Source organism: Ranitomeya imitator, chromosome 1 (assembly GCF_032444005.1).
Source record: "Ranitomeya imitator isolate aRanImi1 chromosome 1, aRanImi1.pri, whole genome shotgun sequence".
NCBI lineage: Eukaryota > Metazoa > Chordata > Amphibia > Anura > Dendrobatidae > Ranitomeya > Ranitomeya imitator.
Genome location: NC_091282.1, coordinates 770,288,053 through 770,311,887, shown reverse-complemented (window position 1 = coordinate 770,311,887; position 23,835 = coordinate 770,288,053). Strand labels below are relative to the sequence as shown.

The following is a 23,835-nucleotide window of genomic DNA, read 5'->3' as shown; positions in this document are numbered from 1 at the left end:
ACGTTTTCTGAAGTTTTCATGAACTCTAACAAGCATGTCCACTGGTATTCTGCCAATTTCAGCTTCAATATTGTTCCTTAGGTCTTCCAAGGTGTTGGGACGGTTGATATACACCTTAGACTTCAGGTAACCCCAAAGGAAAAAATCGCATGGGGCTAAATCTGGTGAGCGTGCTGGCCAGTTCACATCTCCCTTCAAAGAGATAAGCCGTCCAGGAAACATTTGCCTCAAACAATTCATGGTAACCCTCGCTGTGTGTGCAGTGGCACCATCCTGTTGGAACCATGTATCCTCTAGTTCCATTGCCTCAAGAGCCGGCTGAAAATAATCCTGTATCATAGACAAGTACCGTTCGGAGTTCACAGTTATAGCACGACCATTATCCTGAAAAAAGTAAGGACCAATGATGCCTACTCGTGATATGGCGCACCACACAGTGACGCGGTCCGAATGCAGAGGTCTCTCGTGAACTTCTCTGGGGTTTGTTTCACTCCAGTAACGCATATTTTGTTTGTTTACACACCCACTGAGGTGAAAATGTGCCTCATCAGAAAAAAACACAATTGCGTCACGGGGTATCGTTGCTAACATGTCTTCACAAGAGGTCCGCCGTGTCAAATAGTCCCATGCTGACAAATGTTGGACCACGCACGTTTTATACGGGTGAAAATTCAGTTCATCATGAAGAATCCGGTGGAGAGAACGTCTTGAAATGCCAAGAGCAAATGATTGCTTCCGAGCAGAGCGTTTCGGAGATTGCAGTACTGCTGCTCTAACTCTCTCGATGTTTTGTGGTGTTGTAATCCTTCTCTCAGGTCCCCTTCGTACACATGACACATTCCCTGCTGTTCTGAATGCATTCACCCAATTTACAATTGATTGCCGTCCAGGAACACGTCCGCGTGGAGGAACAGCGAATTGTAAACGAAAAGCACGCTGCACTGCAATGATCGAGTGGGCATTTGAAAAATACGCTTCAACACAAAATGACCTCTCCTCACGTGTCCACTGCATGATGGCAACTGAAAGGCAGAGGAATACAAATCTCCCATCAGCCACTGTAAGCCACACCCACTCTCCCCTCTCTTCGACCGACAGTGCCGCCACAGCATGCAGTGCAAAAAAGCAAATTACCGCGCTCCACCCTGTATATATATATATAGTATATATGTTTTTACGATTGTTTGAGCACATGGATCCATTGTATGTCCGTATGTCGGTTTTACAAGCCTGCGAGAAAATCTCACAGTACGGATGCCATACGGATTACATACGGAGGATGCCATGCGCAAAATACGCTGCCACACCCTGCCTACGGATGACATACGGATCACTATTTTGGGGACTTTTGTGCGTATTACGGCCGTAAATAACGGACTGTATTTTTATACGCTGAGTGTGAGGCCGGCCTTAGCCGCATGAATACACGTATCCAGGAGGTCACCAAAAGCCTTGACCAAGTAAAAACCGACCTCCAGAGGCCAGCACATCATTTTTTTAACCAAATTGAGCAGGGCATGTCGGAATACCTTACTCCTGATCTCCAGCTTAGTGTCATGCAGGCCTGCAATGCTGCTAATGTGCAGGCTATGCAGCAGAGTCGGTATTTTCAGCAGACAGTGGCGGCATATCCACCTGTGCCTTCACTGTCACGATTAACCTCAATGCCGAACTCTGCTGCATACCACTGCACGTCCACCTCTATTCCTAGCACTGCCGGACACCAGTACAGCACCACCACCATGCCGAGTGCTGTTGGACAGCCCACCGCCACCACCATGACAACCACTGCTCCTGTTTGGACCTCCTCCACTGACACCACAATGCAGCAAGACCCTGGCATGGCCTTCCGTACCGCCACCACCACGATGCAGCAAGACCCTGGCATGGCCTTCCCCCACCACGATGCAGCAGGACCCTGGCATGGCCTTCCGTACCGCCACCACCATGATGCAGCAGGACCCAGGCATGGCCTTCCACTCTACAAGCGCTATGGACTCTGGCATGGCCTTCCGCTCTACAAGCGCTAAGGACTCTGGCATGGCCTTCCGCTCTACGAGCACTATGGACTCTGGCATGGCTGCACGCTCTACGAGCACCATGGACTCTGGCATGGCTGCACGTTCTACGAACACTATGGACTCTGGCATGGCTGCATGCTCTGCGAGCACTATGGACTCTGGCATGGCTGCACGCTCTACGAGCACTATGGACTCTGGCACAGTGCAGCCGGACCCTGACAGGTCATCAACCACGACCATGCCACGACATATGAGCCCACCGAGGCTTACCAAAACCCGGCGATCCCAGAAAGGGAGAAAAATAAAAAACAGCGTACTCTTAGTATTCCTCACCCCTCACCTCCCAGTGTGTCTGTAATGTCAGGTTTGTCTCACCCTTCCACTGCATCTCAGGCCTCTCATGTGTCAAGCCATATCCCCGAACTACCAGACCCCACAAGTTTCATTGCCTCTTCTCCTGCCACCCCTGCGTCGTCCACTGTTAGCCAGGCCTCACAGCTTCACACCCCCCGTTTTCATCACTCTACCCCAAGCAGGCGCAGTTAAATAAATTTTTTTGTTCTAAAATAAATCAAGTTTTTTGCCCCCAATTATGTTTGGTTAATTGTGTCTTTCGCTGCCGGCAACACACACCGTGCGCCAAATAAAACACTTTGCTGCACACTTTATTTTTTGGCCACATCGTAGCTCCAATAGTTAGCAAGTACAACACTTTGTGTGTCTTTAGTATAGAGCTGTGAGGTGGACCAAAAAATTTATTCTTGTATTTTCTCCATAATCTCTTCATTCTGCTTAGTCTGTGACTAGTGTTGCAGACGGAAGAGAAAATGGTGGCAATACAATGCAAAACTATACTCAACAGGTCAGGTGTCCAAAAACTCATTAGTTAGGACGCCTGACCTGGTGAGTAGAGAAGTGCATTGAATAACCTCCTTTTTCTCTTCTGTGTACGTAATCTATTTCACACAAAGTGAAGGGACGATGGCGGTCATACACGGCATATCTATGCTCACCTGGACATGTGTCAGAAATAGTGAATTCATGAGGCTGTTATATGTGCATCATGAATTCATTATTTCTGACACCTGACTTGATGAGTATAGATCTGTTTTGTATGACAGCCATTGTCTCTTCAGTCTGTGTCCAATGGATAATGCATAGCAGAACAGAATCAGGACGCAATGACGTCAACAACCTTACCACTAAAACAACATGGCTGCCATCACGCTAGCAGTATGTGGTCAGTATTTTATATCAGTATTTGTAAGACAAAAGAAGGAGTGGAACAATTAGAGGAAAATTATAACATTAACATATCTAGCACCTCAGCCTTTATCACTCACTCCTGGTTTTGGATTACAAATAATAATAAATACAGACCAAATACTGCTAGTGTGAGGACAACCTTGGTTTGTAAAGGAAATACATATGAGACATGGTCAAGACACCAAAAAATAAAGTTTATTAACGAGAAACATTAGTAACATGTAAAAAAATAACTGGTACAGATAAAATAACAACAGGACATTTACACAACATTGTCCTGCCATGACACACGTCCAATATCCAAATAAAAAAAGGCAGCAAATTGGTTCCGCATGTGGCCAACTTCAGCTGTTGACCGCCGCGGGTGATGCTGGTAATCGGGCAGTGGGTGTGCAACTGGTTCATCCAGTTCAATGTTGGGTCGCTCCTTAGCCATTATGTAATTGTGCAGAACCACACAGGCTTTGACCATCTCGTCGACTGTCTCCATTTTTAGATTAATGGCTGATGCAAGAATGCGCCATTTTGATACTAGAATCGGGCCCTGGTCAGTCTGTAGTTAAAAATCCTTTTAGTGTGGTTCAAGTCCCAGCTGGAATATGGCTTCAGTAGGTTTTCACACATCTGAAAGGCCTCAACACCAACCATAACAAATGGCATTGGTGGACCTTGAGTGTTGGGGAGCGGTCGTGGCCGTGGAAAATTAAAATTTTTGCCATACACAAGGCGGCCCATATCAGGGTTCTTAAAAGTCTGGGAATCGTTGCCATGGCCAAAAGCTCCAATGTCCACGACGATGAAGCGACAGTCTGTATCGGCTATTGCCATGAGCACAACAGAAAAATATTTTTTATAATTGAAGTACTCCGATCCTGTTCTGGCTGGTTTGATAATGCGGATGTGCTTTCCATCAACCGCTCCCAAACAGTTGGGGAAATCACACACACTCCAGAATTTTTCCGCAATTCCAATCCACATGTCCGCGGTGGGTAGGGGTATAAACTCATCCCGGAGTACATTACACAAAGCCCGGCAGGTGTCCGCAACTGTTCCGTACAGGGTGGATATTCCAAGCCGGTACTGGAATAAACTCTCTCCGGTTGCCAGAAATCTGGAAGAAAAAAAAAAAAAAGAAATTACAATCAATTCTATTTATGGTGTTGTTATGCTAAAGACATAAAGGAAAATACCAAAAAAATACATGTCATAACACCCAAAATTTGCACTGCCATTGGTTTAGAATTGTTACGTACTTTAATGTAACCAGCAGATGTTCCTCTGGTGGAATCACTCTACGGAGCTGGGTGTCCTGTCTCCATATGGTTCCTTGGACACGAGCAAGCAAATCCTGGAAAGATTCTCGCGACATCCTTGTATATTCTGGGAATTTGTCCGGGTTGGCATTAAGCTCGCCATACAGCGTGTGATATGCTCCACGGCTCTCACGTAGTTCAATAATGGGGTGTCTCCAAAAACGCCTACGACGTCTCCTTCTCCGTCTTTCTCGATTTCTGTCTTGCTCCCAAGCAAACGCACAGGCAAGAAACAGCTTTATGCTTAAATCCAGGTTGAAATAAAAGCTCTCCATGCAAACATCCATTATGACACAGGATACAGGAGCAAAATCTGAAGATTTCAGCTGTTCAAGGTTCTATATAAAGATATCCCATAGTACATGCCCTCTGTAGTCACATTGGCGATGTCTGGTTATCTAGATTTTTCTCCTGTAAAATTTGTCACCATGCACACCAAAAATGCAAACGCAGGAAAAAACGCATTGAGAAGCATGCAAACGCGGCATTTTTTAATTGCATGCGTCTAAAAAACGCCGTGTTTATATGCATTTTTTCCTGTACTTGAGGATGCGGATTAAACACTGCGGATTCTAACGCAAATGTGAAACCAGCCCTAGACGTTTCATGACATCTGCAACTAGGATTCACCCTAGGCTCCATGTCCAGACCCCTCCTTGGGATTTGAACCTTGTACTAAATAGTCTGACCAGGGACCCCTTTGAGCCCTTATCAGCCATCAGGTTAAAAATCCTGACCCTCAAGACTGTCTTCCTAGTAGCAATCACTACCGCTAGGCGTATAGGAGAGCTACAGGCCTTGTCAGTACAGGAGCCATACTTAACCATAACCATGGATAGCATGATCCTTAAGCTAGACCCTTCCTTTATGCCTAAGGTGGTCTCGGACTTCCACAGAAGTCAGGATATCGTTCTACCCTCATTCTGTCCAAATCCCTCTAATCCAAAGGAAGAAGTCTTTCACACCCTGGATGTCCGCAGGGTGGTCCTCTTCTACCTCCAACAAACGGAAGGTTGGAGGATAGACCAAAACCTATTTGTCCAGTTCTCAGGACGGAATAAAGGCAAAAAAGCAGCTAAAAGTACGATTGCTAACTGGATCAAACAGGCCATTTGTCTTGCATATTCATCCCGGAAGCTTGCACCCTCGGCATCGCTGAAAGCTCACTCCACCCATTCAGTCTCGACTTCCTGGGCAGAGAGAGGGAATGCATCGTCTGAGCAGCTATGCAGAGCTGCCACCTGGTCGTCAGTCCATACATTCACCAGGCATTACAGGCTAAATTTCAATAGGGACCTATCGTTTGGCAGACGTGTTCTGCAGGCAGTTGTCCCTCCCTAAAGAAATTAGCTGTTGGTATCACTCCGATACTGCTGTCGTGGAAGGTGACTGGATAAAATAGAATTAGACTTACCGGTAATTCGGTTTCTAGGAACCTTCCACGACAGCACTAATTTCCCTCCCTATCTGATATTCTTATTGGATGATTCCTGCACTTAAGTGGTAACTAGTGTTGAGCATTCCGATACTGCAAATATCGGGTATCGGCCAATATTCACTGTATCGGAATTCCGATACCGAGTTCCGATACTTTTGCAATATCGAATACTGGAATTGGAAGTTCCTATAGTGCAATGATGCACTATAATGGAGTGTGGGCGGTACGTGGGCGGAGACTGTGTGTGTGTGTGCGGGGTCTGTGCGTGACTCTGGGGGGTCTGTGCGTGCCTGACGGGGGTCTGTGCGGCATGCCGGGGCTCTGTGCGGGCCTGCCGGGCTCTGTGCGGGCCTGCCGGGGCTCTGTGCGTGCGTGTCGGGGCTCTGTGCGGCATGCCGGGGGTCTGTGCAGGCCTGCCGGGGCTCTGTGCGACGTGCCGGGGCTTTGTGCGGCCTGCCGGGGCTCTGTGCGTGTGTGCTGGGGCTCTGTGCGGCGTGCGGGGCTCTGTGCGTGTGTGCCAGGGCTCTGTGCAGCGTGCGGGGCTCTGTGTGTGTGTGTCGGGGTTCTATGCGGCGCTCTGTGCGGCGCTCTGTGCGTGTGTGCCGGGGCTCTGTGTGGCGTGCCGGGCTCTGTGCAGCGTGCCGGGGCTCTGTGCGGGCTGCCGGGGCTCTGTGCCTGTGTGCAGGCATCGTCCGATGGGACTACAAGTCCCATCGGACGATGCCTACTACAGTGACAGTGATTGACACATTAGCCAATGATGGGACAGTAGTAGTCCCATCATCCGGCTACTGTGTTGAATGAAAAAAAAAAACCATGCATACTACATACATACTACATACATGCTACATACATGCTACATACATACTTCATACATGCTACATACATGCTACATACATGCTACATACATACATGCTACATACATACATGCTACATACATACTACATACATGCTACATACTACATACATGCTACATACATACTACATACATGCTACATACATACTACATACATACATACATGCTACATACATACTACATACATGCTACATACTACATGCATGATACATACATACTACATACATGCTACATACATACTACATACATGCTACATACTACATACATACTACATACATGCTACATACTACATACATGCTGCATACATGCTACATACATACTACATACATACATACATGCTACATACATACTACATACATACTACATACAGTACATTCATACATTACATACAATACATACATACAGACATACAGTACATTAAACATAGAGTTCATACTCACCATTACTTGTCACTTTGTTCCCCGAAGCCAGTGTCATCTGTAAAAAAATTTGAAAATAACAAACAACCATTATACTTCCTGTCCACAGAAATCCATGAGTGTCCCACGACGATCTCCCGTAGAGAACGGCAGCATCAGCTGTTGCGACCGCTGTCTAGGGGCTCCAGGAACATAGTGATGGGAGGAAGGTATCCTTCCGCACTGTATTCCTCCGCCGCTGTAAAAAAAAATAGTCCCTAGTGTCACTTGGCATTGCTGTATGAGAAATTTTCCCACGCAGCAATTGCCATAAAGTGTGACTTTGTCCTAAGGTAACCTCAGTGATGCACTGCAGGAGCCATTGTCTCCTGTCAGTGTGTCAGTGAGGGTCCTATAGAGCAGTGACATCACCCGATGTCACTGTTCTATAGGGGAGATCGTCGTGGGACACTCGATATTAATTGGACTACAGCGGACAGGGAGTATACGGTTTATTATTTTACGTTTTTTGCAGGCGCTGAAGTATGGTAAGTATGGTTAAATGAAGAATATTAAAATACTTTTTTCCTAATGTGTGTGTGTTTCATTAACCCTTTATTACTATTGGATTAGTAATGGATAGGCGTCTTAGTGATGCCTCTCCGTTATTAACCCGGCTTAATGTCACCTTACAATAGCAAGGTGACATTAACCCCTTATTACCCCATATCCCACCGCTACACGGGAGTGGGAAGACAGAGGCTAAGTGCCGGAATTAGCGCATCTTAAAGACTACAGATATTGGTCCCCGGCCGTCGGCTTTCCCCCTCTGGCACAGAAAATTGCGCGGGAGCCCACGCCGTGTTTTTCCGTTTTGTTTTTTAATTCAACGCTCATTAAGGCCTCTTTTACACTTGCGTCGGTACGGGTCTGTCGCTATGCGTCGGGCCAACGTACCAACGCACGTTGTGAAATTTGTGCAAGACGTGGGCAGCGGACGCAGTTTTTCAACGCATCCGCTGCCGATTCTGAAGTCCGGGGAGGAGGGGGCGGTGTTTCGGCCACACATGCGTGGTAGAAAATGGCTGACGCGACGGACAAAAAAACCTTCACTTGAACGTTTTTACGTGCCAAATATCTGCCAAAACACGACGGATCCATTGCACGACAGACGCGACGTGTGGCCATCCGTCGCGATCCGTCGCTAATACAAGTCTATGGGTAAAAAACACATCCTGCGAGCACATTTGCAGGATCCGTTTTTTTTCCCAAAACGATGGATTGTGACGGATTGCTAAAAACGCAAGTGTGAAAGTAGCCTTAGAAACATCGGCCTTTCTAATATATATCTATGGATATATCTATCTATAAATATATTTATAGATAGATATATCTATAGATACATAGATGTATCTATCCATATATCTGGCTGCTTTCACACATCAGGTTTTTGCCGTCAGGCACAATCTGGCGAGTTTTGAAAAAAGCGGATCTGGCGGAAAAAAACGGAGCCGGAAGGAAAAAACGGATCCGGCGGAAAAAAACGGATCTGAAAGAAAAAAACTGATCCAGCGGAAAAGAACGGATCCGGCGTAAAAAAAACGGATCGGGAAGAAAAAAATGGACCCGGCGGAAAAAAACTAATCCAGCGGAAAAAAATGGATCCGGTGGAAAAAAACTGAGGTTACCTTAGGACAAAGTCTCACTTTATGGCAATTGCTGCGGGGGAAAATTTCTCATACAGCAATGCCAAAAGTGAGACTAGTGACTATTTTTTTTTACAGTTGCGGAGTAATACAGTGCGGAAGGATACCTTCCTCCCATCATTATGTTCCTGGAGCACCTAGAGAGCGGTCGCAACAGCTGATGCTGCCATTCTCTATGGGAGATCGTCGTGGGACACTCGTGGATTTCTGCGGACAGGGAGAATATTTTTTACAGATGACACTGGTTTCGGGGAACAAAGTGACAAGTAATGGTGAGTATGAACTCTATGTTTAATGTACTGTATGTCTGTTTTTTTTTCATTCAACACATTAGCCGGATGATGGGACTACTACTGTCCCATCATTGGCTAATGTGTCAATCACTGTCACTGTAGTAGGCATCATCCGATGGGACTTGTAGGACTTGTGCACACAGGCACAGAGCCCTGGCACGCCGCACAGAGCCCGGCATGCCGCACAGAGCCCCGCCCGCCGCACAGAGCCTCGGCAAGCCGCACAGAGCCCCGCACGCCGCACAGAGCCCCGACACACAGGCACAGAGCCCCGGCACGCCGCACAGTGCCCCGCACGCCGCACAGAGCCCTGGCACGCCGCACAGAGCCCCGGCACACACGCACAGAGTCCCGGCACACACGCACAGAGCCCCACATGCCGCACAGAGCCCCGCACGCCGCACAGAGCCCCGCACGCTGCACAGAGTCCCCTGAACGCCGCACAGAGCCCTGGCATGCCGCACAGAGCCCCGCACGCCACACAGAGCCCCAGCGCACACGCACAGAGCCCCGCACGCCGCACAGAGCCCCGGCACACCACACAGAGCCCCGGCACACCACACAGAGCCCCGGCACGCTGCACAGAGCCCCGGCACGCCGCACAGAGCCCCGGCACGCCCGCACAGACCCCCGAGAGGCCCGTACAGATCCCCAGCAGGCCCGCACAGACTCCGCCCGCACACACAGACACGCACAGTGTCCGCCCACAAACCGCCCACACTCTTCCCCCCTCTGGAACAGGATGTAGAAGGACAGAAAGGGCTTATTTACATTCCTTTATTTGTGTCCCATTGACTTGCATTGGTATCGGGTATCGGTATCGGCGATATCCGATATTTTTTGGATATCGGTCGATCCAATCCGATACCGATACTTCTGGATATCGGAAGGTATCGCTCAACACTAGTGGTAACTATACATGCTACTGTGTCCAGAAAAAACACTGGTGGTTGCAGGAAGGGGAGGGTTATTTAACCTCTTTGTTTCCTGTCCCCTATTAGGGCGGGGAGACATCCTCCGATTCTGCTGTCATGGAAGGTTCCTAGAAACCAAATTACCGGTAAGTCTAATTCTATTTTCTCCCTGCTCTGGTTCTTGCAGCAGCAGTTCTCCCTTCTCTGGTTAGCCAATAAGGCTATGTTCACATGCTGCGGATTTTGCTGCGGATTTTGCTGCGGATCCACAGCGTTTCCACAGCGTCAGGTCCGCAGCGGTTTCCCATCCATTTACAGTACAATGTAAACCTATGGGAAACGCAATCCGCACTGCACATGCTGCGGAAAAAAATGCACTGAAACGCAGCGGTTTACATTCCGCAGCATGTCAATTCTTTGTGCGGAATCCGCAGCGGTTTTACACCTGCTCCATAATAAAAAAAACGCAGGTGTAAAACCGTAGTGGAATCCGCACAAAAACCGCGGTAAATCCGCAATAAATCCGCAGGAAAAACGCAGTGTTTTTGCCCTGCGGATTTATCAAATCCACTGCGGAAAAATCCGCAGTGGACCATTCTACGTGTGCACATACCCTAAAGGTATCACTCTGAGAATACTTTTGTCATCATTGGGCAGAAAAGTATTCACATCAACTTTCTGGCCAACATGGTACCACAATATAATTTGTTATTGTACATCTCTGTTAAATACCATTCTATTAGTCGCTGTCCATTGTTCTAGCTTATCTAGATCCTTCTGGATCCTTTCTCTGTCTTCTCTAGTGTTAGCTATCCATACAAGCTTTGCATGGTCTGCAAATTTGATTAGTTTACTTCAGTTCGCTTATTTTATTTATAAAAATGTTGAACAACACTGGAGCCCGGACAGAGCCTTGTGTTACCCCAGTTGAAACACTTGGATGTGCAACCATTTATGACCACTTGAGTACGATCACTGAACCAGTTATGAATCCACCTAACCATAGCCTTGAGATATTTTATCAAATGCTTGCTATTTCTACTGCATTTCTCTGATCCACACAGTCAGTGATTCCTTCTGTAGATTAATAGCAGATTCTTCCCAAAACCTGGCTCCAATAGATTTAAGAGATTTTTTTTTCTTTCTAAACCTAAAGTAATGTATCTGCCGTTAGTGACCAGGTTCCTGTGCGCTGTATTTCTTAGGTGGGGTTCACATTGCATTATGGCAGTCTGTTAGGCTGCCGTCACACTAGCTGTATTTGGTCAGTATTTTACATCAGTATTTGTAAGCCAAAACCACGAGCGAGTGGTAAATGCAGAAGTGGTGCATATGTTTTTATTATACTTTTCCTCTAATTGTTCCACTTCTGGTTTTGGCTTACAAATACTGATGTAGAATACTGACCAAATACTGCTAGTGTGACCGCAGCCTTAGACGGACTGCGTTACACCGCGGCATAACGCGGTGTAACGCAGTCCGTTAACGCTGCCATTAACCCCTATTATCGGGCGCAGCGCCAACGCATGCCATAATTGGCATGCGCTAGTGACGTGCCATCATTCAGTGACAGAGCCTTGGACGCGGGCTGCAGCATCTGAGGCTCCGTCACCGCTAGCGCAGATGAAACATCTGCTCTAGCGGTATAGCATAACGCGATGGCGTGTATGCTATAGCGTTAACACAGCCCGTCAACACTATGCGTTGAAAGGGCTGCTTTAACGCAGTATGAACCTTGCCTTACAGTTGTGTCCTGCACTCGTGTCACAAGGCAACAATTATTCCCAGCAGTTACTACATCTTGTTACTTTCTTTGCAACATCTACAATCTTAGAATCTTAGGCTATGTTCACATGCTGCGTTTTTGCTGCTTTTTTATGCAAATTTTAACCCCTTTACCCCCAAGGGTGGTTTGCACATTATGGACAATTTTTACAATTCTGACCACTGTCCCTTTTATGAGGTTATAACTTTGGAACGCTTCAACGGATCCCGGTGATTCTGACATTGTTTTCTCGAGACATATTGTACTTCATGATAGTGGTAAAATTCTTTGATATTACCTGCGTTTATTTGTGAAAAAAACGGAAATTTTGGCGAAAATTTTGCAATTTTCCAAATTTGAATTTTTATGCAATTAAATCACAGAGATATGTTATACAAAATACTTAATAAGTAACATTTCCCACATGTCTACTTTACATCAGCACAATTTTGGAACCAACATTTTTTTTTGTTAGGGAGTTATAAGTGTTAAAAGTTGACCAGCAATTTCTCATTTTTACAACACCATTTTTTTTTTAGGGACCACATCTCATTTGAAGTCATTTTGAGGGGTCTATATGATAGAAAATACCCAAGTGTGACACCATTCTAAAAACTGCACCCCTCAAGGTGCTCAAAACCACATTCAAGAAGTTTACTAACCCTTCAGGTGTTTCACAGGAATTTTTGGAATGTTTAAATAAAAATGAACATTTAACTTATATTCACAAAAAATTTACTTCAGCTCCAATTTGTTTTATTTTTACCAAGGGTAACAGGAGAAAATGGACCCCAAACGTTGTTGTACAATTTGTCCTGAGTACGCCGATACCCGACATGTGGGGGTAAACCACTGTTTGGGCGCATGACAGAGCTCGGAAGCGAAGGAGTGCCATTTGACTTTTCAATGCAAAATTGACTGGAATTGAGATGGGACGCCATGTTGCGTTTGGAGAGCAACTGATGTGCCTAAACATTGAAACCCCCCACAAGTGACACCATTTTGGAAAGTAGACCCCCTAAGGAACTTATCTAGAGGTGTGGTGAGCACTTTGACCCACCAAGTGCTTCACAGAAGTTTATAATGCAGAACCACCGTAAAACTAAAAAATCATATTTTTTCACAAAAATTATTTTTCGCCCCCAATTTTTTATTTTCCCAAAGGGTAAGAGAAGAAATTGGACCCCGAAATTTGTTGTACAATTTGTCCTGAGTATGCTGATACCACATATGTGGGAGTAAACCACTGTTTGGGCGCATGGGAGAGCTCGGAAGGGAAGGAGCGCCGTTTGACTTTTCAATGCAAAATTGACAGGAATTGAGATGGGACACCATGTTGCGTTTGGAAAGCCACTGATGTGCCTAAACATTGAAACCCCCCACAAGTGACACCATTTTGGAAAGTAGACCCCCTAAGGAACTTATCTAGAGGTGTAGTGAGCACTTTGACCCACCAAGTGCTTCACAGAAGTTTATAATGCAGAGCCGTAAAAATAAAACAAAAATGTTTTCCCACAAAAATTATTTTTTAGCCCCCAGTTTTGTATTTTCCCGAGGGTAACAGGAGAAATTGGACCCCAAAAGTTGTTGTCCAATTTGGCCTGAGTGCGCTGATACCCCATATGTGGGGGGGGGGGAACCACCGTTTGGGCACATGGGAGGGCTCGGAAGGGAAGGAGCGCCATTTGGAATGCAGACTTAGATGGAATGGTCTGCAGGCGTCACATTGCGTTTGCAGAGCCCCTAATGTACCTAAACAGTAGAAACCCCCCACAAGTGACACCATTTTGGAAAGTAGACCCCCTAAGAAACTCATCTAGATATGATGTGAGAGCTTTGAACCTCCAAGTATTTCACTACAGTTTATAACGCAGAGCCGCGCAAATAAAAATATTTTTTTTCCACAAAAATTATTTTTTAGCCCCCAGTTTTGTATTTTTCCAAGGGTAACAGGAGAAATTGGACCCTAAATATTGTTGTCCAATTTGTCCTGAGTACGCTGATACCTGATATGTGGGGGGGGGAACCACCGTTTGAGCGCATGGCAGAGCTTGGAAGGGAAGGAGCATCATTTGGAATGCAGACTTAGATGGATTGGTCTGCAGGCGTCACATTGCGTTTGCAGAGCCCCATATGTACCTAAACAGTAGAAACCCCTCACAAGTGACCCCATATTGGAAACTAGACCCCCCAAGGAACTTATCTAGATGTGTTGTGAGAACTTTGAACCCCCAAGTGTTTCACTACAGTTTATATCACAGAGCCGTGAAAATAAAAAATCCTTTTTTTTTCCACAAAAATTATTTTATAGCCCCCAGTTTTGTATTTTCCCAAGGGTAACAGGAGAAATTGGACCCCAAAATTTGTTGTACGATTTGTCCTGAGTACGCTGATACCCCATATGTTGGGGTAAACCCATACCTCCCAACCGTCCCGGATCCAGCGGGACTGTCCTGATTTTGACAGTCAGCCCCGCGATCCCGGGCGGGACATTAATTGTCCCGCACTGGTTGGGAGGTATGTGAATCACCCGGTCGGTCAGCTGAGAGCTCCCTGCACTCGGCCAGCACAGCAGCACATAACGGCTGCTCTGTGCACAGGACCTGTGATGAGGTCACAGGATGGGAGGAGTCAGGGGTCACATGATTGGATTCGGGAGGAGGACCTCCGTGTACAGGACTTTGCTGGTTGCCATGGCGCCGGAGGAGGGTAAGGCAGCGTATGTGTGAGGTCAAGAGGTGTTTACAGGGTGGATGTAGCAGAGCCGTGTGTGTACGAGGTGTATGGAGCTGAGCCGTGTGTGTAAGGGGTGTACGGAGCCGTGTGCATGAGGTGTACGGAGCGCAGCCAAGTGTGTACGAGGTGTACGGAGCCGTGTGCATGAGGTGTACGGAGCGCAGCCGAGTGTGTACGAGGTGTACGGAGCCGTGTGCATGAGGTGTACGGAGCGCAGCCGCGTGTGTACGAGGTGTACGGAGCCGTGTGCATGAGGTGTATGGAGCGCAGCCGCGTGTGTACGAGGTGTACGGAGCAGAGCAGCATGTGAAAGGTGTACGGAGCGGAGCCGTGTGTGTAAGGGGTGTACAGAGCACAGCCGCGTGGGTACGAGGTGTACGGAGCACAGCCGCGTGTGTACGAGGTGTACGGAGCGCAGCCGCGTGTGTACGAGGTATACGGAGCGCAGCCGCGTGTGTGCGAGGTGTACGGAGCACAGCCGCGTGTGTACGAGGTGTACGGAGCGCAGCCGCGTGTGTACGAGGTGTACGGAGCGCAGCCGTGTGTGTACGAGGTGTACGGAGCGCAGCCCCGTGTGTACGAGGTGTACAGAGCGCAGCCGCGTGTGTGCGAGGTGTACAGAGCGGAGCAGCATGTGAAAGGTGTACGGAGCACAGCCGCGTGTGTAGGAGGTGTACGGAGCACAGCCGCGTGTAGGAGGTGTACGGAGCACAGCCGCATGTGTGCGAGGTGTACGGAGCGCAGCCGCGTGTGTGCGAGGTGTACAGAGCGGAGCAGCGTGTGAAAGGTGTACGGAGCGGAGTCGTGTGTACGAGGTGTACGGAGCCATGTGTATGAGGTGTACGGAGCACAGCCGCGTGTGTACAAGGTGTACGGAGCGGAGCAGCATGTGAAAGGTGTACGGAGCGGAGTCGTGTGTAAGAGGTGTATGGAGCACAGCCGCGTGTGTTACGAGGTGTACGGAGCACAGCCGTGTGTGTACGAAGTGTACGGAGCGGAGCAGCGTGTGAAAGGTGTACGGAGCGGAGTCGTGTGTAAGAGGTGTACGGAGCCATGTGTACGAGGTGTACGGAGCACAGCCGCGTGTGTACAAGGTGTACGTAGCGGAGCAGCATGTGAAAGGTGTACGGAGCGGAGTCGTGTGTACGAGGTGTACGGAGCACAGCCGCGTGTGTACGAGGTGTACGGATCGGAGTCGTGTAAGAGGTGTTCGGATGAGAGCAGAGTGTGAAAGGTGTATGGAGTGGAGCCACGTGTGTACGAGGTGTACAGAGCAGAGCCACGTGTGTACGAGGTGTGCGGAGCAGAGCCATGTGTGTGCAAGGTATACGGAGCGGAGCAATGTGTGCAATGTGTATAGAGCGGAGCCGTGTGTGTACGAGATGTATGGAGAGGAGCCGTATGTGTATGAGGTGTACGCAGCGGAGCCGTGTGTGTGTAAGGTATACGGAGTGGAGTAGCTTCTGCAATGTGTATGGAGCGGAGCGGTGTGTGTATGAGGTGTACCTAGTGCCGTGTGTACGAGATGTATGGAGCGGAGCCGTGTGTGTATGAGGTGTATGGAGCGGAGCTGAATGTGTACGAGGTGAACGGAACGGAGCCGTGTGTGTTTGAGATGTATGGAGTGGAGCCGTGTGTATGGAGCGGAGCCGTGTATGTAAAGTGTACGGAGCGCAGCCGCGTGTGTAGGAGTAGCTATGTGTGGCCATTATACGGTACGAAGTATCATGTGCGGCCAATATACAGTATGGAGCATCATGTGGGGCCATTATACAGTATGGAGCATTATGTGCGGTCATTATACAGTATGGAGCATCATGTGGGGCCATTATACAGTATGGAGCATCATGTGGGGCCATTATACAGTATGGAGCATCATGTGGGGCCATTATACAGTATGGAGCATCATGTGGGGCCATTATACAGTATGGAGCATCATGTGGGGCCATTATACAGTATGGAGCATCATGTGTGGCCGTTATACAGTATGGAGCATCATGTGTGGCTATTATACAGTATGGAGGCCGTTATACAGTATGTAGCATCATGTGTGGCTGTTATACAGTATGGAGCATCATGTGGTGCCATTATACAGTATTGAGCATCATGTGGGGTCATTATACAGTATTGAGCATCATGTGCGGCAATTATACAGTATGGAGCATTATGTGTGGCCGTTATACAGTATTGAGCATCATGTGGGGTCGTTATACAGTATTGAGCATCATGTGCGGCCATTATACAGTATGGAGCATCATGTGTGGCCATTATACAGTATTGAGCATCATGTGTGGCCATTATACAGTATGGAACATCATGTGCGGTCATTATACAGTATGGAGCACTGTGTGGCCATTATACAGTATGGAACATCATGTGTGGCCATTATACAGTATGGAGCACTGTGTGGCCGTTATACAGTATTGAGCATCATGTGTGGCCATTATACAGTATGGAGCATCATGTGTGGCCATTATACAGTATGGAGCACTGTGTGGCCATTATACAGTATGGAACATCATGTGTGGCCATTATACAGTATGGAGCACTGTGTGGCCGTTATACAGTATGGAGCATCATGTGTGGCCATTATACAGTATGGAGCATCATGTGTGGCCATTATACAGTATTGAGCATCATGTGTGGCCATTATACAGTATTGAGCATCATGTGTGGCCATTATACAGTATGGAGCACTGTGTGACCATATTTTTTTGTTTATAATTATTCTTTATGAACAGTGTGATCAGCAGTGCTAAATGGGTGTGGTTGAGACGTGGATATGGGTGTGACTAGTGAATGGGTGTGGTCAGAGGCGTGGCCTAAAATTTGCCGCGGTGCACGTTGCGCGACGCTAACTTTGTCCCTCTTTCCCAGCTTCAAAAGTTGGGAGGTATGGGTAAACCCCTGTTTGGGCACAAGGGAGAGCTTGGAAGGGAAGGAGCGCTGTTTTACTTTTTCAACGCAGAATTGGCTGGAATTGAGATCGGACGCCATGTCGCGTTTGGAGAGCCCCTGATGTGCCTAAACAGTGGAAACCCCCCAATTATAACTGAAACCCTAATCCAAACACACCCCTAACCCTAATCCCAACGGTAACCCTAACCACACCTCTAACCCTAATCCCAACCCTATTCCCAACCGTAAATGTAATCCAAACCCTAACCCTAACTTTAGCCCCAACCCTAACTTTAGCCCCAACCCTAACTGTAGCCTTAACCCTAACCCTAGCCCTAACCCTAACCCTAGCCCTAATGGGAGAATAAAAATAAATACATTTTTTAAATTTTTTAATTTTTCCCTAACTAAGGGGGTGATGAAGGGGGGTTTGATTTACTTTTATAGCGGGTTTTTTAGCGGATTTTTATGATTGGCAGCCGTCACACACTAAAAGACGCTTTTTATTGCAAAAAGTATTTTTTTGCGTTACCACATTTTGAGAGCTATAATTTTTCCATATTTTGGTCCACAGAGTCATGTGAGGTCTTGTTTTTTGCGGGACGAGTTGACGTTTTTATTGGTAACATTTTCGGGCGCGTGACATTTTTTGATCGCTTTTTATTCCGATTTTTCTGAGGCAGAATGACCAAAAACCAGCTATTCATGAATTTCTTTTGGGGGAGGTGTTTATACCGTTCCGCGTTTGGTAAAATGGATAAAGCAGTTTTATTCTTGGGGTCAGTACGATTACAGCGATACCTCATTTATATCTTTTTTTATGTTTTGGCGCTTTTATACGAAAAAAACTATTTTATAGAAAAAATAATTATTTTTGCATCGCTTTATTCTGAGGACTATAACTTTTTTTTTTTTTTGCTGATGATGCTGAATTGCGGCTCATTTTTTGCGGGACAAGATGACGCTTTCAGCGGTACCATGGTTATCTAGGGTATGTGCACACGTCAGGATTTTTAGCGTTTTTTTGCGGAATTTCGCCATAAAAACGCTATAAATCCGGTAAAAAAAGCTAACATTATGCATCCTATCTTTTAGAATGCATTCCACATTTTTTGTGCACATGTTAGCGTTTTTTTCCGCAAAAAAAACACATTCCGCAAAAAATCCGGACATGCTCTATCTTTTTCCGGATTTTTTGCGGATTTCCTATCAAAAAGGTCATTCAGGAAAAAAAAAAAAAACGCAAGAAATCCGCACAAATTCCGCGAGAAATCTGCGCGAAAAAAGCACGCGGATTTCTGGCAGAATACTCAGGATTTTGACAGGAAAAAATCCTGACGTGTGCACATACCCTTATACTTTTTGATCGCGTGTTATTCCACTTTTTGCTCGGCGGTATGATAATAAAGCGTTTTTTTGCCTCGTTTTTTTTTTTCTTACGGTGTTTACTGAAGGGGTTAACTAGTGATATAGTTTTATAGGTGGGGTCATTACGGACGCAGCGATACTAAATATGTGTACTTTTATTGTTTTTTTTTTTATTTAAATAAAGAAATTAATTTATGGGAATAATATATATATATATTTTTTTCATTATTTAGGAATTTTTTTTTTTTTTTTTACATGTGTGGAAATTTTTTTTTTAACTTTTTTACTTTGTCCCAGGTGGGGACATCACAGATCGATGATCTGACAGTTTGCACAGCACTCTGTCAGATCACCGATCTGACTTGCAGCACTGCAGGCTTCACAGTGCCTTCTCTGAGCAGGCTCTGTGAAGCCACCTCCCTCCCTGCAGGACCCGGATGCCGTGGCTATATTGGATCCGGATCTGAAGCAGGGAGGGAGGTGAGGAGACCCTCGCAGCAACGCGATCACATCGCGTTGCTGCGGGGGGCTCAGGGAAGCCCGCAGGGAGCCCCCTCCCTGCGCGATGCTTCCCTATACCGCCGGCACATCGCGATCATGTTTGATCGCGGTGTGCCGGGGGTTAATGTGTCGGGGGCGGTCCGTTTTTTTCACCCATAGAAAGCTATGAGTAAGTGAAAAAACGCAAGTATCAGGTTTCGCTTCACTTTTAGTGAAGAAAAGTATGTACAGCAGAATGTGAAACCCATTTAAACCCCAGGTTTGAAGCATAATGTCTATCTCCTCTCCTCAGAATAGCAGTTAGGTTATGTACACACTTTGCGGATTTGCCTGCGGATTTTTCCGCACAGAATCTGCATCTATTGCCAGAAAAAGGATCTAAAAATCTGGGGGGGGGTTTGTGCGGATTAGATGTGTTTTTTTTATGCGGATTTGTATGCGTTTTTGAAAGCTAAACAAAGATCTATTATTGATCAAAAAAAAAAAGAATTATGATGCAATTTCTTGTCCAGCCTCTTCATTTACATACTCCATTGAAGAATAATGTATAGATAGATTAATACCAAGCCCGATGTTTAGTAATCACACTTGCGAGAAACTCGCACAAGTCTCGTGAATCGCCCGCCCCGTGTAGGGCTATGGGGTACTCGAAGCCGGGCCCTTCGGTTCTCAAGGGGGATGTCACAGTGGCTGACCCGGTCCGTGGCCCTAGGGGAACGTCCGTTGATAAATGGGGGGAAAGGTCTTTAAAGGGATAATGTTCGTGACGCCAAGTTGGATCGCCCCCCCTTTTGGGCAGTGGGGTACTCGGAACCAGGCCCTTCGGTTCTCGAGGGGGATGTTGTAAGGCGCAGTGAATAACGAGGACACAAGGTTGCAGTCTCTTTACCTTTACCGAAGGCTTCAGCGTCCACAGTCCAGAGCACCGGATCACAGGGCAGACAGAGTCCGTCCGGTCTGAAGGCAATTCCAGAGTCCCCTTATCCAGGTGGAAATCAGTAGCCTTCCTCTAGCGCCTGAGTGTTGTAGTACCTCCCTGCTGAGCTTCTCGGTGAGGTCCTCACAACTGATGCTGGTGTTCTAGATGTTATTTCTCTTTCTCTCTGTCCCCCAGATGGTATGGATAGGACAAACCCGTATAACTGATGGCCTGAGGCTTTTTACAGGGACCCTACCACGCCCCAGCCCCCACAATTTGCCACCGTGCCTCCTGGGTGTAAGGTCGGGCAGCTAACTTGGAATTAACTGTCCTGCCAGTCTCTGAAGTAAAGCATAGAGTTCCTTACTCCCTCGGTGTTCTGGCTACCGGCTTCTGCGCCTCAGAGAGAGGCAGCCTATTGCAGGCAGCACTCCTTCTGGATTCCTCTCCTCGTGATATGACTTTGTTTCTCACTCTCAGCAACGCAATTCCCTTTGTATCCTTTCTTAGGATGCTGCCGCACGTGGGGCAGGTGCAGCTCCGTAAACCTCTGGCTAGGCCTCTGACAGGATCCCACCCCTGTCAAGGACCTTTCTGTCTGCAACTGTTTGATGTTCCGCCTTTCCCCTGTCTACCTGACAGGTGCTGCCTGGGTCAAGCCCAGTCTGCTTCTGTCTAACTTCCTATCCAGACCACCAGTTTTACCTAATTGTGAGGAGTGCCCTACCAAATAGGAGCATAGCTCCCCCTGGTGTACTGGAGTGTGAAGTGTGTTGTGTGGTTTGTGATACCTGGTAAGGTGATCTCCTTTATTGCCATCAGACGTAACATCACTCCCCCTGGCGGAAGAATGACATTACTGCAACGACCAGGACCCTGGGGCGCTGCACTCGCATCTCAATACCCGGCACTGCCACCGGCACTGGGACCGGAGCATTCAGCTACATAGAAATACATACAGTCACACACTCCGGTTCCAAGTGTCGGCGCCAGTGCGGGGTATTGAGGTGTGAGTTTGCGTGACCCTGGCCTTAAACGCAATATGTTTAATTAAAAAAAAAAAATGGAAAAAAAATTGCTCCCACGCAATTTTTAAGTCCAGAGTGGGAAAGCCAGCTACTGGGGGTCGATTTGTAGCCTGGGAAGGTGTTAATACCCATGGAGCTTCCCAGGCTATGAATATCAGACCACAGCTGTATATTCAGCCTTTACTGGCTATCAAAATAGGGGGACCCCCAAAAAAACAATGTCGTGGGGTCCCCCTATAACTTATAGCCAGAAAGGCTACACAGACAGCTGCGGGCTGATATTCATAGCCTAGCAAAGGACCATGGATATTGCCCCCCCTGCTACAAATACCAGCCCCCAGCCGCCCCAGAAATGGCACATCTATAAGATACGCCAATTCCGGCACTTAGCCTCTCTCTTCCTACTGCCCTGTAGCGGTGGCATATGGGGTAATAAGGGGTTAATGTCACCTTTGTATTGTAATGTGACATTAAGCCAGGTTAGTATTGGAGAGGTGTCAATAAGACACCTGTACTTTACTAATCCTATAGTAATGAAAGAGTTAAAAAAGACACCGCCAGAAAAAAGTATTTTAATATTCTTAATTTCACCATACTTACAACCACACCATTCCCCGAAGCCATCGATCGCCTGCAAAAAAATAATAAACCAACCGTATACTCCCTGTGCGACGCAGTCCAATTAGTAACGAGTGTCCCAAGATGATCTCCCCTATAGAGCTTTCACATCAGGAGACAGAACGCAGAAGTGCCGTAAAATGAGAGCAATGAACTTATTGAACCCTCAGTGATAACACTACAGGAGCCATTTTCTCCTCTGAGTGTGTCACTGGAGGCCTATAGAGCTGTCACATCAGGAGATGTGACAGCTCTATAGGCCTCCAGTGACACACTGACAGGAGACAATGGCTCCTGCAGTGTTATCACTTCAATAAGTTCATTGCTCTCACTTTACAGCACTTCTGCGTGAGAATTTTCCCACACAGCTGTGCCACATGTGACAGTATGAACTATACTGTACTCACAGGGGCGGAGGGATACAGTGCGGAAGGATACATTCCGTCATTGTATCACCAGAGCCCCTGGAGAGCGGTCACATCTGCTGATGTGACAGCTCTCCACAGGAGATCGTCGTTGGACACTCGTTATTACATGGATTACTGCGGATCAGGGAGTATATTGTTGGATTATTTTTATGTTTCTTACAGGTGATCGAGGGCTTCGGGAACTAGGTGATTGGTGAGTATGTACTCTGTTGTATGTACTGTATGTGTGTATGTGGTGTTGTGTTTTTTTTTTTTTTGTTTGTTTTTTTACACTTGAACACAGTAGCTGGATGATGGGACTGGCCCATCATCCGGCTAGCTGTTACTGTAGCAGGCATAGCCGGATGGGACTAGAAGTCCCATCGGACGATGCCTGCCTACACACAGACCCGCACATACCCAGCCCTGCACACACCAATGCACAGCCCCGCAGACCCCCACACAGCTCCGTAGACCCCTGCACACAGACACACTGCCCCGCAGACCCCCACACAGCCCTGGAGACACAGATGCACACAAACACCCGTACACAGACCCGCACATCGTCCCCGCCCACACACATAGTCACCGCCCGTACACTCTTCCCGATCTGCAGCGTTTCTCGCAGGCAACTCCACAGCAGAACTACAGGTCCTGCGGTTTTGCTGCAGATTTCACTGAATCAATGGAATCAAACGCTGCAAATCCACAAAAAGAATTGACATGCTGCTTAAAATAAAACGCTGTGATTCCGCACGTTTTTTCCCCGCAGTCTGTGCGCAGCGTTTTTGTATTTCCCATTGATTAACATTGTGTGCACAACACACTGTGGATTTGAAGCAATTCCGCGCGTACAAAAACGCTGCAGAAACACATCAAAATCAGCAACATGTGCACATACCCTTAGAATAAGTACAGTTTAACCCCTTAACAACCGCCGATACACATTAAAACGGCGGCTAGGGGTACTTATTACCTCATTGTCGTTTTAAAGAGAAATAAGGCTGTAGCGCCCCCAGGAGTAGTTGTGACCCCGGAGAACATGAACATGGCCTTATTTTTATTTATTTTTTTTGTGCCCGATCACAAAAAAAAAGTGTGCCCACTGTTTTAATGATTACTCTCTCTTCTGACATGATATACATATCAGATGAGAGAGAAATGTTGCCATCTGAAACCATCCCGCTACCTTCGCCATCTCTGGGCCCTTCCACCAGCTCAGGATCATCTTCCTGGAAAAAAATGGTGGGCACATGAGATCTGCCAGATGGTCCCTGGCAACAAAAGGAAAATTTTCCTGTTAGGTCCTTTTGATTACTGTGATGGACCCTATCACTGAGATCACAAGAACAAAAATAGTAAATCAAATCCCCCTTTGTTATCCCCTTAG

The 23,835-nt window shown here is 47.1% G+C and overlaps 1 long non-coding RNA gene across 1 annotated transcript in view; it reads right to left on the bottom strand.

The window, feature by feature from the left end:
• Positions 1-3,759: 3,759 nt before the first annotated feature.
• Positions 3,760-23,835, bottom strand: part of LOC138658099 (uncharacterized) — a 151,066-nt gene continuing 130,990 nt past the window's right edge. Inside the window, exon 3 of the long non-coding RNA XR_011317341.1 lies at positions 3,760-4,398. This is a non-coding gene — a long non-coding RNA (uncharacterized lncRNA). The remainder of the gene's footprint in view (positions 4,399-23,835) is intronic.